Source organism: Vigna unguiculata, chromosome 1, assembly GCF_037176805.1.
Source record: "Vigna unguiculata cultivar grain cowpea cultivar isolate G323 ecotype 2 chromosome 1, ASM3717680v1, whole genome shotgun sequence".
In the NCBI taxonomy this organism is placed as follows: domain Eukaryota; kingdom Viridiplantae; phylum Streptophyta; class Magnoliopsida; order Fabales; family Fabaceae; genus Vigna; species Vigna unguiculata.
In genome coordinates this window covers 7,717,157-7,734,493 of record NC_140792.1, presented here as the reverse complement: position 1 = coordinate 7,734,493, position 17,337 = coordinate 7,717,157, and the positions used below count along the sequence as shown (strand labels likewise).

General features: G+C 41.9%; 1 non-coding gene across 1 annotated transcript; it reads right to left on the bottom strand.

Moving 5' to 3' along the window:
• Window positions 1–12,393: 12,393 nt before the first annotated feature.
• On the bottom strand, window positions 12,394–12,500 carry LOC114165607 (small nucleolar RNA R71). The gene has a single exon (XR_003599740.1). It is a non-coding gene; the product is annotated as a small nucleolar RNA R71 (small nucleolar RNA).
• Window positions 12,501–17,337: the final 4,837 nt, after the last annotated feature.

The window sequence follows — 17,337 nt, the reverse complement described above, 5'->3', positions numbered from 1 at the left end:
TTTCGCCTGGTCGGTCGCCGACCTCCCTGGAGTAGACCCCCAGGTGGCATCCCACAAGCTGTCCATATATAAAGAAGCCTGCTACGTGTCCCAGAAAAAGCGCAAGCTTGGGGAAGAACGCCGACAAGCGGCCAAGGTGGAGGCTGACAAGTTACTGAGCGCAGGATTTATAGAAGAAGCTTAATACACCACTTGGCTTTCTAACGTTGTCTTGGTAAAGAAAGCCAATGGCAAATGGCGGATGTGCGTAGACTACACAGACTTGAATAAGGCTTGCCCTCGCGACGCCTACCCCTTACCCAACATCGATCGACTCGTAGACGGCGCGGCAGGAAACAAGGTACTTAGCTTTTTAGATGCATATTCAGGTTATAACCAAATCCCCATGGCCACAGCAGATATGCACAAGACCGCCTTCATTACAGACGATGCCAACTACTTCTATAGGGTCATGCCCTTTGGCCTCAAAAACGTCGGGGCAACTTACCAGCGGCTAATGGACAAAGTCTTCAGCCATCTAACAGGACACTGTGTCGAAGTCTACGTCGATGACATGGTTGTCAAGTCCCCAAGCCATCATCAACACGCTGAAGACCTGGCAGCAGTGTTCTCCGCGCTGCGCCAATATAACCTTCGCCGAAATCCCGACAAATGCGTATTCGGCGTCGACCGGGGTAAATTCCTTGGTTTCATGCTAACCCAACGCGGCATAGAGGCTAACCCTGAAAAATGCTATCATCGAAATGCGCAGCCCCACTACTGTCAAAGAAGTCCAACGCCTAATCGGCCGCCTCACAGCCATCTCTCGCTTCCTACCCAAACTAGCTGAACAAACTCAACCCATAATCCAGCTCCTAAAGAAATCCGCCCGGTTCACGTGGACTGATGATTATGAACAAATTTTCCAAAAACTCAAAACAACCCTAACCTCACCCCTATCCTCCACAAACCAGACGCCAGCCAACCCCTGCTGGTATATATCACGGCCACTGACTATACCGTCAGCGCAGCGCTTGTTCAAGAAGTAGAAGGCACACAACATCCTGTGTATTTTGTGAGCAGAACACTTCAAGATCCTGAAACCAGGTATCAGATGGTAGAAAAACTAGCCCAATCCTTGGTCCACGCAGCACGCCGCCTCCGCCCATATTTCCAAAACCACACCATAATCGTCAAGACCGACTACCCAATCCAAAAAATAGTACAAAAGTCGGATCTAGCCGAACGCATGTCATCATGGGCCGTGGAACTGTCAGAATTCAACATCCGCTATGAACCCCACGGCCCCATCAAAGCCCAGTGTCTCTTAGACTTCGTCAATGACCTACAACAAACACCCGTTGAGGACCAGTGGACGCTTCATGTAGATGGCTCCTCAAACCCAAGGGGTGCCGGCGCTGGCATCGTCTTAGAAGGCCTCAACGACATCCTGATCGAGAAATCCCTTCACTTTGCTTTCAAAACGTCAAATAACCAAGCCGAGTACAAAGCCATCCTCGCCGGCCTTTCCCTAGCCCGTGAAGTCGGCGTCAAGAAGTTAACATGCAAAACCGACTCCAAACTCACCGTAGGTCATCTAAATGATGAATTCCAAATCAAAGACCCCATCCTCCTACAATATTACCATCTGGTCCGTGCGATTATTCAATCCGCTTTCGAACAAGTCCGTGTCGAACACATCCCAAGAACCGACAACGTTAGGGCCGACATCCTTTCCAAATTGGCCAACACCAAACTCAGAAACCATAATCGATCCCTACTACAACAAACACTCTTCACACCTTCCATCACACACACTTGCCAAACATTAACCCACACCCCAGCAAGCAACGTCACCCCCTCCCAAACCCAAGACTGGACCACCCCCTACATTCAATACCTCAAAACTGGCAACCCCCCCTCGACGCAGACAAAACTTGGCTGGCTAAAGCCGCCAGGTACACTATGGTAGGCGATGACCTCTACAAACGCGGATACGGCCAACCCCTACTTAAATGTGTCACGGCAGAGCAAGCACAATATATCATCAAAGAATTACACGAAGGAATTTGTGGTTATCATTCAGGCGCACGCACCATGGCTATAAGAGTTCTCAGAGCCGGATACTTCTGGCCCACTATAGAAGCAGACTGCCAGGATCATGTCAGGAAGTGCAAGCCATGCCAAAAGCACGACAACCTTATTCATCAGAAACAGGAACAACTACACCACATACTGTCCCCATGGTCATTCGCTAAGTGGGGAATGGACATCCTCAGCCCCTTCTCACCCGGCAAGGGGCAAGTAAAATTCCTAATCGTAGCCGTTGATTATTTTACCAAATGGATCGAGGCCAAGCCGCTAACCACCATCACGGCCCAGCAAGTCCAGCAGTTCGTGTGGAAGGACATTATATGCAGATATGGTGTACCACATACCATTATAACAGACAATGGCCGACAATTTATTGACAAGGAGCAAGCCAAATTCTACACCGGCCTAGGCATCAAACACATCACAAGCTCTGTAGAACATCCACAAACCAATGGGCAAACAGAGGCAGCAAACAAAGTTATTCTCGTAGAGCTGCGCAAGAGGTTGGATACCGCCAAAGGCCGATGGCCTGAAAAGTTAATAGAAGTACTATGGGCTTACAGATGCACCCCTCAATCATCAACAAACGAATCCCCATTTAGCTTAGTCTACGACGCAGACGCCATGATACTAGTAGAAATTGGCGAACCATCCCTGCGCCGAGAACTATACGACCCAACCCACAACCACCAAAACATGGCCTTACATCTCGACCTCCTACCCGAACTCAGAGAAAAAGCCCAAATACGCAATCTAGCTGCCAAACAACGAGCTGTCAGGAAATATAATGCAAATCTACACCCACGATCATTTGTCGTCGGGGACCTAGTATGGAGAATGGCCAGCAGTGCTAGAAAGAAGGATGGCAAGTTCTCCGCCAATTGGGACGGCCCGTACCGCATACGAGAAGATGCAGGAGGAGGAGCTTATCGCCTAGAGCAGTTATCTGGGGAAGAGATTCCCAACACATGGAATGTATCCCACCTCAAGTTCTACTTCAGCTAAATGTATATTGTAATCGAACCCAATACTTGTAACCCCGGGTGTACTCTTTTTCCTCACTTGGTCTTTTTTCCCTAAGGAGGGTTTTGGCCAAGGAGGTTTTAACGAGGCACCCCTATTCAATAAATAAAAAGAAGGGTTCACTACTTTATGACTCTATGTTTTTACTTTTGGTTAATTCGTTTAAGTTCCCCACCCTTACCCCAAGTAAGCGGCCTAGGTCGAACACCCTTTACTTTTGGTTAATTCGTTTAAGTTCCCCACCCTTACCCCAAGTAAGCGGCCTGGGTCGAACACCCTTTACTTTTGGTTAATTCGTTTAAGTTCCCCACCCTTACCCCAAGTAAGCGGCCTGGGTCGAACACCCTTTACTTTTGGTTAATTCGTTTAAGTTCCCCACCCTTACCCCAAGTAAGCGGCCTGGGTCAAACACCCTTTACTTTTGGTTAATTCGTTTAAGTTCCCCACCCTTACCCCAAGTAAGCGGCCTTGGGTCGAACACCCTTAAACATACAATCGCTTACGCCGTACATAACATACATCACAAATCGTCAAAATTCGATATACACAATAACATACAGAAACTAAGCGCATTAAGCATGAACGCAAATAAATGTACCAACGAAACGAACATATTGTACCAGATAATATAGACATAGGCTCAATAATACTTTTACAAATTTAAAAAATTAGTGTCCTACTCTGCTAAATCATGGGCCACCTCTACAGCCTCATCCGCTTTCCTCTCCCTCTCTACCGCCTTCTCCTCCACCTCCTCAGCATCCCCCTCATCCTCCCTCACCAACTTTCCATCAACTATGTCCTTATCTATATCGAACCTTGAATCCGAGACGTCTACACCTAGATGGAAGAAGGCCGCCTGCCGCAACCCCTTCTCAAAACCATTGATATGCTCCTGGATGACGATGTTCTTCAGATCATCAAGTTCCCCAACAACCCCATCATACTTATCCTTCAAGTCCTCATAGTCTTCCTCCAACTCCCCTATACGCTTGTTCAGTTTATCCTCAGAATCCAAGCAACGCACCTTCCATGTTGCCAGCCTTTTCCTCTCCGCTTCCCAGCCTTCTTTCTCCTTTTCTAAAGCCGCCTTCTCCTCCTCCAGCTTATCCACCTTACCCTGCAACTCCCCAACCTCCTTTACTTCCTTTCTGTAAAGAGACCCTACACGCCGGCTCAGGACTAAAGCCTTGCTCCCAAACTCTACCATGGTTCTCACAATATGATCCACGTCCATATTATCAATAGAGTTAACAACGGTATCTGGGAGGTCGATCGACATATCCTTCCTAACGGATATCTCCGGCAACTCGATCAACTCGGCTTCAGGCCCCTTCTCCCCACTAGCCGACCCCGCCCCGCTAGCCATTCCAAGAAGAGCCGCCCTTATCTTCTTCACATCTTTGCCCTTCCCGGGTCGAGGCAGAAGCTCAGCCTTCCTTTTCGTCCCGCCATGTACGTGCACCTCCACCACCGATTCCTACAGGTTGGGAACATCAGCTTTCCCAGCCGCCTTGGCCTTAGCGACCATTTCTTTCCTCAATGATTGAAAAAGCGCCAGATTCTTCTTGCCAGATTGCGCCATATGCCCTGCAATAACATATCACGACTCAGATCAAAACAACTTAGCATTATTAACACAGCTTAAGTAATAAACAAATACCTTCAATATCTATTATCGGATGCACCAAATTATAAACCCTAACTAGGCCCTTAGTGGGCAACTTATCCACAAACTTCAACAACATCCCCACCACCTCCTTATCACCAGCCGACAACACCTCCACTCCCATGTCTTTATATCGAGAAGGATTGTTGGTCCAGCTAAAGGGAAACTTGGTTCTCCCATCCGCATTCAAAAAATGAGATTTACCCCCTTCCTTGATGACGACTTTGAAGTACCCGTCCTTGAAATGCTTGAAAGATTGGGAGAAGGCATCCAGTCTGCTGATGCTAGGGCGACTTATCAAGGATAGCCAAGTAACCGACCGTCGAGGTCTAGTATCGTAGAAATACAAAAAAGCGTGAGGAGTGGGCTCCAAGTATAAAGACTGGCACAGGATGCGGAAAGCCTGCAAATAAGCCCAACTGTTCGGATGCAGCTGTGTGGGTGCCACATTCAACGCCCGCAACACACCCATGGTAAAATCGTCTAGTGGCAATCGTACATGAAGTTGAGAGAAGTGGCACATGTACATGCAGAAGAACTTTTCGGTAGCCCCTTCTTGCCCGTGGTATACCCGGTCGATAGCGCTGACCCTCTCCAAAGAAACAATACCCCTACTGACACCCTTGGAGATAATAGGTGTGCAATTCAACCAAGAGTTCAGTAAGCGGGACCACCTGAACAGAGACGACTGATCACGAACATCACCAGCCACCCACCCGTAGCCGCCTTTCGCCGGCCAGTTGTCCTCTAACTCTTCGGGGGGATCCTCCCGAACCTCCCTCACAACCTCCACTGGCATCCTACTGGTACCAGCCATAGAACTCGTACCCTCATCACCAAGCAACCTATCTTTACTCCTCTCTGACTCAGTACTCTCGCTACTACTAAACGTAGACATGCTATCACTACTAGACATACCTGGTTTTGTTTTTTACGAGAAGATGTCGGTCGAAAGTGGGAACTAGTCGGACAGTATTACGTGCACTAGATCTCGGGATTCAGAATTCTCGCAAATGAAACAAGTAACCTCCCATCTGTTTTCAAATCCATATTTATAGTCCACGATCTCAAACGACGAAAATCGTCCCGCCAAAATGATACCCCAGACCAATCGACACCATCATTACGAAGGATATGACACTTCAAAACGACGGTGCCAAAACTTTTTCGATCTGACCAACTGACACCCCTTCACCTACCTTCTAACAGTTACAAATTCTTAGCCTTAACACTGTTCAGCACACTTAAAGGCTGGGGGACTGGTGTACCACACCTAGCCAAACTAGACCAAACAAGTAAACAATATGCATATCAAGGCAGCCAAGTATCCAGCCTAGTCTGGCTTAGCCTAACCTACACCAACGTAAGCCATCAAGACAAATAGCCAGCCTAGACCGACCACTCCAGCATATCCACTAAGTTTAGAACCTAGGCCGACCACTCTAACGAACTCAACATAATGGAGACGTCGACTTCCAATGAACCTTAAGGGCCTGGGTTTGGGCCCTGGCCCACTTGCAAGCCCCACCTAGAGCCCAAGTCAAGGCCCAGCCCATGAAATGGTCAAACATCATTAATGCTCTATAAATACGCGTGGACCCCATCATTTAAAGGTACGCATTCATTAATCACTGATTTGACTTTAGGAGAACTTTGACTTACTTGAGCTTCGAAGACTCTTCTACAGGTAACCCCTCTTAGGTCCAAGCTAACATGTATCGACCAGGAAGAGGCCAACTGAGGAGATAGCGGACTACATGGTAAGGTGACGCTTGTGCCTAATCTATCTTATTTGTCTTCTGCATGAACATATATATATATATATATATATATATATATATATATATATATATATATATATATATATATATATATATATATATATATATTATATCCTAATGAAATTATTTAGAAATATCATCTATTCAATATTAATCTATGGAATGGTATTTCATTCCATTACAAATTTTCACTAAATTAAAACCTTATAACATATATGTCTGATACTGTTATATAACTTATATAACATAGGAAACTGCACTGATAGTTATTCTGGCTATTGTGTTTCTATACATGCATGGATTAAGTACGTTTGATCTTTTTTGTTGAGTAATTGTTTTATTGTTGCCCATAGTTGTTGAAGAAAAGAGAAAGGACAAGGTAGAGTTGGTTTATGAGAGGAAGAAGCAATTCAACAAGTTGATGTTGAAAGCCGAGAAGGTTGCTAATGAGAACCCGGTTCTCAATTTGATATTAAGTGCCCAGTAATCTTTTTAGTGTTTTCAATATTTTTTTCGTCACTTTATATCGGGCAAAAAATAATTTTCTTGATTCGATCTTCTTTTATTTCAATCCAATCAATTTAAAATATATATTTATTAAAAATTCAATCCATTTAAATTTTATTTTAAATATAAAATTCAAAATGATCAACATTTTATGTTTTTTTATTAGACATCCATTCTTTGAATCCAGATTTTAAAATACATAAAATTCAAAATATTCAATTCAAATTTTTCATCTAAACTTTTAGTTAGGTTGGACTAAAGATCGGGATGGGTTGGCTTGGACGCAAGGTTGAACAAGGTTGTCTCAGGACAAAGGTTGAGTTGGACTGACTAGGCTCATGGTCAACACGGGTTGGCCTTGGCTGAAGGTCGACTGAAATCTGGTTGAGTTGGCCTCGGTCAATTTCGACGAATTTGATAGAGTTGGCACTTAGCTAAAATTTGGCTGAATTTGGTCGTGACTGTCGACCCAGGCAAAATTCGGTAAAGTTCAACCCAATCATCCATGACAAAAATTTGGTTGAGGTGGCCCCATTCGAAATTCGCCCAAATTCGACCAAGTCGGCCTTGACGGAAATAAGAACAAATTCAAACAAGTCAGTCCCGACAAAAATATGAACGAATTCAACAAAGTCGATCCTAATCGAAATACGGCAAAATTAAATCAAGTCAGCCCTGATCAAAATTCTGCCGAATTGTCCCTGACCAGAATTTGGTCGAGACGATGCGACCAAATACGATGGAGTCATTCCCAACCGAAATACGGTCGAACTTGAGCAGTCGGCCTCACCCAAAATTTTTCTGAATTGGACCAAGTGGGTCCCTGAAAAAATTCGACTAAGTCAGCCCTTACTGAAATTCAATTGAATACGATTGAGTCAACCCCGATGACACAACTTTAAGAAAATTCAATATAAATTTCTTATATATAAAATGGATTCTTGATTTTGAAATTGATCCAAATATTTGGATCTGAATTTAAATCTTGATCCAAATATATTCAGATCCAAATATTTGGGTTTGGATCTTTAAAACATCCAAACTAGTTTTGCAACAAAATGAATTTGGATCCAAAATCTGATCGAATTATTTGAATCTAAGTTAGATCTTTAAAAATACAATCCATGATCACCCATACTTTTTACTAAATTGAACTACCTCAATTTTGTTGGATTAAATTTTTGTTATTGGATCAGAAATTTGAAATCTGAGAATGTGAAATTTTTTTTTGTTTAATTACGTGGCTTTTATTATTTTAATTGCTTTTGAAAATAGAGAAAATTATGAATGGAGAAAAATTTGTGATGAAAAAAAATTAAAAAAAATCACTTAGTATGATGGGTATAAGAATAACTATTATAGTAAAACATTTTTATGTTAGATCTGGGAATAATTGTCAAGTAATATTTTCTATCGATCTTTGCGAGTATCTTTCATAGAAAATGGACTTATTATGTCAATTATCCTAATATTGGTCATTGTAAGTCAATTTATTATACAGTAATGATATTTTAACAACCAATTTTCACAACTTCTCTCACTACCTGACGTGGCAGTGAGAGATTTAATTTTTTTAAAAAAAAAATCCACGTAAGGCACGTGTCCGAACGAAAGAGTTATTGGTGGTTTGAAGGAGTTACAGAACTGAAATAGAAACAAGTGAGAGAGAGGAGCAGTAGTGGTTGAAGTGAGAGAAGTGAGAGTTACAGACCTGAAAGAGAATGAGGTGAGAGAGAGCGAAGCGGTGAGAGAAGGAAGTGAGAAAAGCGAGAAAGGAGTTACAAAGCACACAGTGGAAGTGGTTGGAGCAACGGTGGTGAGCATTTTGTCGTTAAACCATTTGCAGGTATCGTTTTCGTCCTTGCCCACTATTTTTCCGTCCTCCATGTCGTCTCGTATGTGTGTTGTTGGTCAGCCCTGTAATTTTTGTCTGTTCTGTGGTCTTCGCTTTCTATTTTGGTGGAGCACAAAAATTTGTGGGTTAACCCACTGCGAGAAATTTGTTGATGTTTGTGGAAAGAAGTGATTTTTGTTTCTGTTTTTGGTTAATATGTGATAAAGTTTTGATTTTTTTTTTTTAAATGAGTGTTGTTGAAGAGGTAAGCAAAGTGATTGATGAAAACATAAATGCTAACCTGTTAATATATAAGTGCTAAGGCAAGGTAATTACTTTTGCACAGACGTTGCAGTAATGAATTGGAAATGAATATTTAAAATGTTTGCACAATAGAGCTTTGAGTGGGGTAATTGTTTTTGCGGATATCATGATTGATATTATGTTAAGTGGTAAAAAATATATTTGGTGTGCTAATGCATGCTTATATGTTGGCACATATGATGTCCATTGTTGTTGCATTTATTCATAGGTGATATGGATTGCATTTATGGTAAGTTGTTATAATATAAGTGCTAACATCTTTGTTTTTAAGTGTTAACCTATCAGTTTGTTATTGGTAAGCTATCATTTTTTAAGTGTTAAGCTTTCAGTTTGTAAGTGCTAAGTTGTGAGTTTGTAAGTGTTAAGGTATCCTTTTTTAAGTGGTAAGCTATGAGTTTGTAAGTGTTAACCTATTAGTATGTCAATGCACATATGATAGGACGTGACAACAGTAGTTTACAAAAGTGATAGTGTGATGGCTCATTATAGTGATAGCAGTGAATGCAGTGGTCAGAAGAAGCATGAGTTTAAGGTGTGAAGATTTAAATTTTGGTTATTATTCATTAACATGTACAATGACATTTCATAAGTTTTCTCGATGCATATGTGTAGAGGCAGTGCTGCCAGACCAAGTACATTGCTTCGTTAAATAAAAATTTAACTAGGGAACAAAGGTCCGTAATTGAACACACACAATTTGGATGGTTTTTGATGTTGAAAAGAAGTGTAAAAATGAGTAGGAAACTTCTTAGTTCCTTAATTAGTGTGTGGGTTGAAAGGAGGGGGGGTTTATCATAAGTAATAAAGTTGTTCATTTATCTTTATTGGATGTTTGTTTGGGACTCGGATTACGGGTTGCTGGTCATAATATTAAATTAGATGACATTTTTGTGGAGAGTAAGTGATGAGTCATTATTTTCTTCCATTCCACTAGCCTTTGTGTACCCATTAGACAGTTGTTCAGTGCTTAATTGTTCATCTTTAGAGTGTTTTTCATCTGTTGGGTTTTATTGGGCCACTGTTCCGAATTTGGATGAATTTCACATTATTTGGCCTAACTTTTGTTTTTAATTATTTTTAGGTATTTGGGTGAAACAATTTTGGAGCTTGGACATCAATATCCAGTTGAAGAGAGTCGCCACATCATTTTCACATTTATATTCAAGTATTCTCATTTTTGGTTGTTGTTTTTATTGTTGCCCCTTTCTTTCCTTGCACATTTTCGATGCCTACACAAATTTAGGTTTTCTGCATCAATTTACACTCATTTGGATGGTTGAATCAAAATTTATGTTGAAGCCTAATTCGGTGGATTGAAACCTTGAGATTAGTGTTTTGTTCGGTGGAGTTATGTTAATCTTTCAATTCTGAATTTGCGTTTGGGTTTAAATGAAGAAACCATTCTGTTTTTGCTTAATTTGCAGAGTGGAATCATTGTGTGTTCATTCTTAGTGAACTATAGCAGATTCATGGATGTGTGCTTTGCCTAGTTGCACTTGAGTTCGAGTTAATTTGCGCTTAGTACTTAATTGGGGTTCCATGAGAGTTAATATAACAATTTTGGTGGATGTTCATTTGAAGCAAAGAATGAACACTGTTTTTACATTCATTTTACACGTCTGCATTTAAGTTTTCAATTGTATATTGCATCCGTAAATCTGCCAACCCCCCCTTTGTGTTATTGTTGTGTTCATCTGGAAATTAAAGCTTTGAATGAAAATATTGGTCGTTGGGAGATGACTTGGTTCACTTTATATACTACATTTTAAGTGTTTTAATTTGGTGGGGTACGACCTCTATCAAATTTGGCGCCCTTGCCAGGGACCAATCGTTTTGTTCAAAGTAAAATTTTCAGTGTGTTTGTGTTCAGTGTTTTGGTGTGTGTAGTTCAGGTGTGGTTGAGTTGGTATATGTTCATTGTGATATTAATGTTTTGTTAAGTTCAGTGCCTGTTTCCATTCCTGTGTGTTTCTGTGTAGTGTAGTGAATAGTGTCACGACGTGTATGAATAATGTCATTTCTAGTGTAGTTAATAGTGTGTGAATCTGACATTTAACTTCTAGATTTTTGTTCTGGTAGCTACGGTGCTTGTTTTGACTTGAAATTTTTTCCCCCCACTTCTAAGACATTGAACTTGATGGAAAAAATAGCTAGAGGAGTTGGTATGGTTTGAGTTGAGAGATTCAAAAACATTTTGGACTGATTTTTGGGCAAACTTCAAAGGACCATAACTTTTGCTCTGGTTATCAGAATCACTACTATTTTATATGCATTTGGGGTGCAATTTGATTTCCCACCTTTTTAAAACCCGTTTTGCCGGTTTTCAAACTCAGATTCTCCAGAGAATGCCATTTTCTACATTTCAGCAATGTTTTTTGTGATTTTTCTTCATTTTTTCCACTTTTGAAAAATTTTTAAAAATACTTCTACTTTGATTTTCGATCTGATTTTGTTTGTGGGTCTGTTTGAGCACACAAAGGACAATCCTACCAATTTTCAAGTCATTTGGAGTTCGTTTGAGTATACTTGTAGTTATACCCTATGTTATGCCAATATAACTAGAATTAATGTTTTTTGGTGCATGACTAGGGCAAACCCAAGTGAATTACAACCATTTGACCCTGAGATTGATAGGACATTCCACAGAGGACGTAGGCATCTTAGGAATCCATCTTTGCATGCTGCATATTTAGTAACTTTTCCGGACTCTTTCTGATTCTTATCACATTCCTGACATTCCTCATTCCTTGCATTTTGAGCATACTGTCTATTCTGATCATTTTGATTTTCATACTGATAACATGGCTCAACCTCCTCCACCTCATGAGAGAACCATGAGTGAGCTCACTGCACCAAAGTTCACTTATGATAGTTTATGCATTCAATACCCTGAGGAGGAAGTTCCATATGTGCTAAAAAATGGTTTAATATACTTGTTGCCAAAGTTTCATGGTCTTGCAGGTGAGGACCCGTGCAAACACTTGAAGCAGTTTCATGTCGTGTGTTCCACCATGAAGCCTATAAATGTCCAGGAAGACCATGTATACTTGAAGGCTTTCCCTCATTCGTTGGAGGGCAATGCGAAAGACTGGTTGTACTACCTTTCACCCACGTTCATCACGAGTTGGGATGACCTGAAGAGATTGTTCCTTGCCAAGTTCTTCACTGCTTCAAGGACAACAACCATAAGGAAGGAAATTTCTAGCATTAAGTAGCAATCTAGGGAGACCCTTTATGAGTACTGGGAGAGGTTCAAGAATCTCTGTTCAAGCTGCCCACACCATCAGATCTCTAAACATCTACTTCTGCAATATTTTTATGAAGGCTTGCACCACATGGATCGAAATATGATTGATGCCGCAAGTGGTGGTGCTCTTGGTAACATAACCCTAGTTGCAGCCAGACAACTAATAGAGAACATGGCTTCAAATTCTCAACAATTTGGCACAAGGACTGATGCCATAGTTGTTAGAGGTGTTCATGATGTAGGGGCAGCCGAGTACACGAAGAAGATGGAAATTAAGATTGATGCTCTTACCACACTGGTCAACCAACTTGCTTCCAATCAAAGAGATCCAGCTGCAAGAGTTTGTGGTCTTTGTACATCTGTTGATCATTTTACAAACTCTTGCCCAGCATTGCAACAACAGGCTGCTTCTTCTTCTTCTACACCAATGGATACCCCTCAGGCCTATGCAGCTAATATTTTCAACAACAATAGGCCCCAACATCAACAACAAAACCACCATGATTTGTCAACAAACAGATATAATCTAGGATGGAGGAATCACCCTAATTTGAGATGGGGAAACCAGGGCAACCAACAGCAGCAAAACCAACCATTTCAAAATGTGCAGCCACCTCCACAACAAAGAGCTACACCTGCACAAGTTGTTCCGGTTCCACTTGTACCCATACCAGCTCCTGCTGCAGCACCTGCACCTTCTTCTTCTACTTCATTGGAGGAGTTGGTCAGGATGATGACCCTTCAAAATATGCAATTCCAGCAGGAGACTAGGGCCTCAATCCAGAGTTTGACAAATCAAATGGGGCAGATGGCCACTCAGCTAAACTAGTCACGAGCTTAGAATTCTGACAAGTTGACATCACAAACGGTGGAGAATCCACAGAATGTGAGTGCCATTACATTGAGATCTGAGAAGAACATTGAAGTTCCCACTCCTGAGCCTACACCCCTAAAGGAAGTCGACCCTGCCACACTTTAGAGAAAGTGTGATGCTCATGCAGCTGGTCCTTCCACATCTGGTGTGACTTCTACGCCTTCTACTGCTGCACCTTCCATACCTTTTCCTTTCCCTCCAAGAGCCATTCCAAGCAAAATGATGGAAGAGGTTGACAGGGAGATCTTAGAAACATTCAGGAAAGTGGAGGTGAACATACCTCTGTTGGATGCCATTAAACAAATTCTCAGATATGCAAAGTTTTTGAAAGAGCTATGCACGCACAAGAGGAGGCTAAAGAGTAACGAAAAGATCAGCATGGGGAGAAATGTGTCAGCATTGATAGGTAAATCTGTTCCTCAGATTCCTGAGAAGTGCAAGGACCCAGGTACATTTTGTGTACCTTGCATCATAGGTAACAATAAATTTGAAAATGCAATGCTTGATCTTGGTGCTTCAATAAATGTAATGCCTTTGTCTATTTTTAAATCTTTCTCTTGGACTCCTGCAACCTATGGGTCTGGTGATTCAGTTGGCAAATAGAAGTGTTGCCCACCCCGCAGGTTTGGTTGATGATGTTTTGGTTCGTGTTGGTGAATTGATTTTCCCTGCTAATTTTTACATTCTTGATATGGAAGAGGGATTTTCACATGGTTCTGCACCAATCATTTTAGGCATACCATTTTTGAAAACTACACGAACCAAGATTGATGTCCATGCAGGTACTTTGTCCATGGAGTTTGATGATATTGTTGTGCGATTTAACATTCTGGATGCCATGAAACATCCTTCTGAGGATCACTCTGTTTTTCATGTTGATATTATTGATGATACTGTGGATGGACTTATTTATGATTTCCACTCTTTGCATGCATTAAAACATTCATTTGTGTTTGAGCTATCTGAATTTGCATGCATTGGTGGTGTTGACTGTGATTCGTATTCTGATTCTGATTTCGATGTTGATTATGACTCACTAGGTGTTGTACCATATGATTTTGATGTTATATAGTCAGATTGCACTAACCATGTTGCAGGAAGTACATATGCATCTGATTATTATGCTGAGGTACAGGCTGTGGAACCCATTTCTCCCTCCCCTCGAGTTCCTGATATTCAGCCAACATCCAACACACCAGAGTTGAAACCTTTGCCCGACAACCTCAAATATGTCTACTTAGGGGAGGAGGACAAACTGCTTGTCATCATTTCCACCTCCCTCGTTGCTGAACAAGAGCAGAGGTTGTTGCATGTTCTCAAAAAGCCTAAGAAGGCAATTGGATGGACATTGGTTGACATCCCTTGTATTAGCCCATCAACATGCATGCACAATATATTGTTAGAAGATGGAGCAAAGCCAGTGAGACAGCCACAGAGGCGACTCAACCCTGTCATCTCGGATGTTGTAAAGAAAAAGGTGACCAAACTTCTACAAGTTGGGATCATCTACCCCATTTCTGACAGTCAATGGGTCAGCCCCATCCATGTTGTCCCCAAAAAGACAAGCCTCACTGTAGTCAAGAACGAAAAAGAAGAGTTGATTCCAACAAGGGTGTAAAATAGTTGGAGAGTTTGCATTAACTACAGAAGGCTAAATCAAGAAACCAGGAAAGACCACTTCCCCTTGTCTTTTATTGATCAGATACTTGAGCGCTTAGCAGGTAAGTCTCACTATTGCTTCCTTGATGGTTTTTCTGGTTACTTTCAAATTCACATTGCACCTGAGGACCAAGAGAAAACCACATTCACCTACCCCTTTGGCACTTTTTCCTATAGGAGGATGCGATTTGGCCTATGCAATGCCCCTGGCACATTCCAGCGGTGCATGCTTAGCATTTTCCGTGATTTTCTTGAAAAATGCATAGAGGTGTTTTTGGACGACTTTAATGTGTGCGGGTCCTCATTTGATGCATGTCTAGAAAGTTTGGACAGAGTTTTAAATAGGTGCATCCAATCGAACCTTGTTCTCAATTTTGAGAAATGTCATTTCATGGTAGAACAAGGCACAGTATTGGGGCACATAATTTCAAGAAAGGGCATTGAAGTTGACCCTGCCAAGATTTCGATTATTTCACAATTGTCTTACCCCTCTTTTGTGCTAGAGGTTCGTTCTTTTCTTGGCCATGCAGGGTTTTACAGGCGCTTCATTCTGGACTTCAACAAAAAGGCCCTCCCACTGTCCAGCCTACTGCAAAAGGATGTTGACTTCATCTTTGATGAAGGATGCAAATAGGCTTTTGATTGCCTCAAGAAGGCCCTAACCACAACTCCAATCATTCAGGCGCCCGACTGGACAACCCCATTTGAGCTTATGTGTGATGCATCCAATTATGCATTAGGGGCTGTTCTAGCTTAAAGAATTGACAAGGAGCCGAGGGTAATCTATTACGCCTCCAAGACATTAGATGTTGCCCAAGCAAACTACACCACAACAAAAAAGGAGCTCCTTGCGGTAATTTTTGCATTAGAAAAGTTTCGATCTTACCTGCTTGGTTCTCCTGTTGTTGTGTTTACTGATCATGCAGCTCTTAAGTACCTGTTGAAGAAGGAAGAATCAAAGCCTCGGCTGATAAGAAGGATGATCTAGCTCCAAGAATTTGATTTGGAGATCTGTGATAGGAGTGGAGCACAAAACCTGGTTGCAGACCACCTGAGCAGGATTGAGAGGTCTACTGATGATGCTTCACCGATCTGGGATGACTTTCTCGATGAAAGTTTGATGATACTCTCTAGTTCTTCCTCACCTTGGTTTGCTAACATTGTCAATTATCTTGCTGCTTCTATTTTTCCTCCCCTAGCATCCAGAGCTCAATGTGATAAACTAAAGACCGATGCTAGGTATTACATTTGGGATGACCCCTATCTGTGGAAAATGTGCAGTGATCAGGTCACCAGGAGATGCATTCCAGACCATGAGATTGACTCGATCCTCAAATTTTGTCATTCATCTGCACTTGGTGGTCACCTTGACACACAAAGGATAGCTCGCAAGGCGCTAGATTGCAAATTTTATTGGCCCACCATCTTTAAGGATGTGTGGAGGATTTGTAGCACGTGTGAGTAATGCCAACGAGCAAGAGGAGCCATTTCTTCGAGACAACAAATGCCTCGATAACCCATGTTGTTCTGCGAGGTCTTCGATGTCTAGGGTATAGATTTCATGGGCCCTTTTCCTGTCTCTTTTGGTTTTACTTACATCTTGTTTGTTGTCGATTATGTTTCAAAATGGGTGGAAGCCAAAGCCACTAGAACTAATGATGCTCGAGTTGTTGTGGACTTTGTTAGGTCTCACATATTTTGCAGGTTTAGAGTTCCTCGAGCTATTATTAGTGACCAGGGCACCCATTTTTGTAGCAGATCCATGGGGGTTTTGCTTCAAAAGTATGGGGTTGTGCACAAGCTTTCTACACCATATCAACCCCCAAACTAATGGGCAAGCCGAGATCTCAAACAGATAAATCAAGAGGATCTTGGAGAAGATTGTGCAGCCCAACAGGAAGGATTGGAGCAATAGACTTGAAGACGCTCTATGACTGCTTACAAGGCACCTATAGGGATGTCTCCTTATCGGGTTGTCTTTGGTAAGCCATGCCACCTTCCAATGGAGATAGAGTACCGAGCCTACTGGGCTGTTAAGTCATGCAACTTCTCTCTTGATCAAGCTGGAGAGGAAAGGAAGCTACAATTGAACGAGTTAGACGAGATCCGTCTGGAGGCATATTAGAACTATATGTTCTACACGGAGAAGACCAAGAGATTCCATGATAGCTCCATATCTAGAAAGGAGTTTGTTGTTGGTCAACAAGTTTTATTGTATAACTCCAGACTTGGACTCATGGGGGGTAAGTTGCGATCAAAGTGGATTGGTCCTTTTGTTGTCACTAATGTTTATCCTTATGGTGCAGTTGAAATCAAAAGCCAGTCCACCGATAAGAGCTTCAAAGT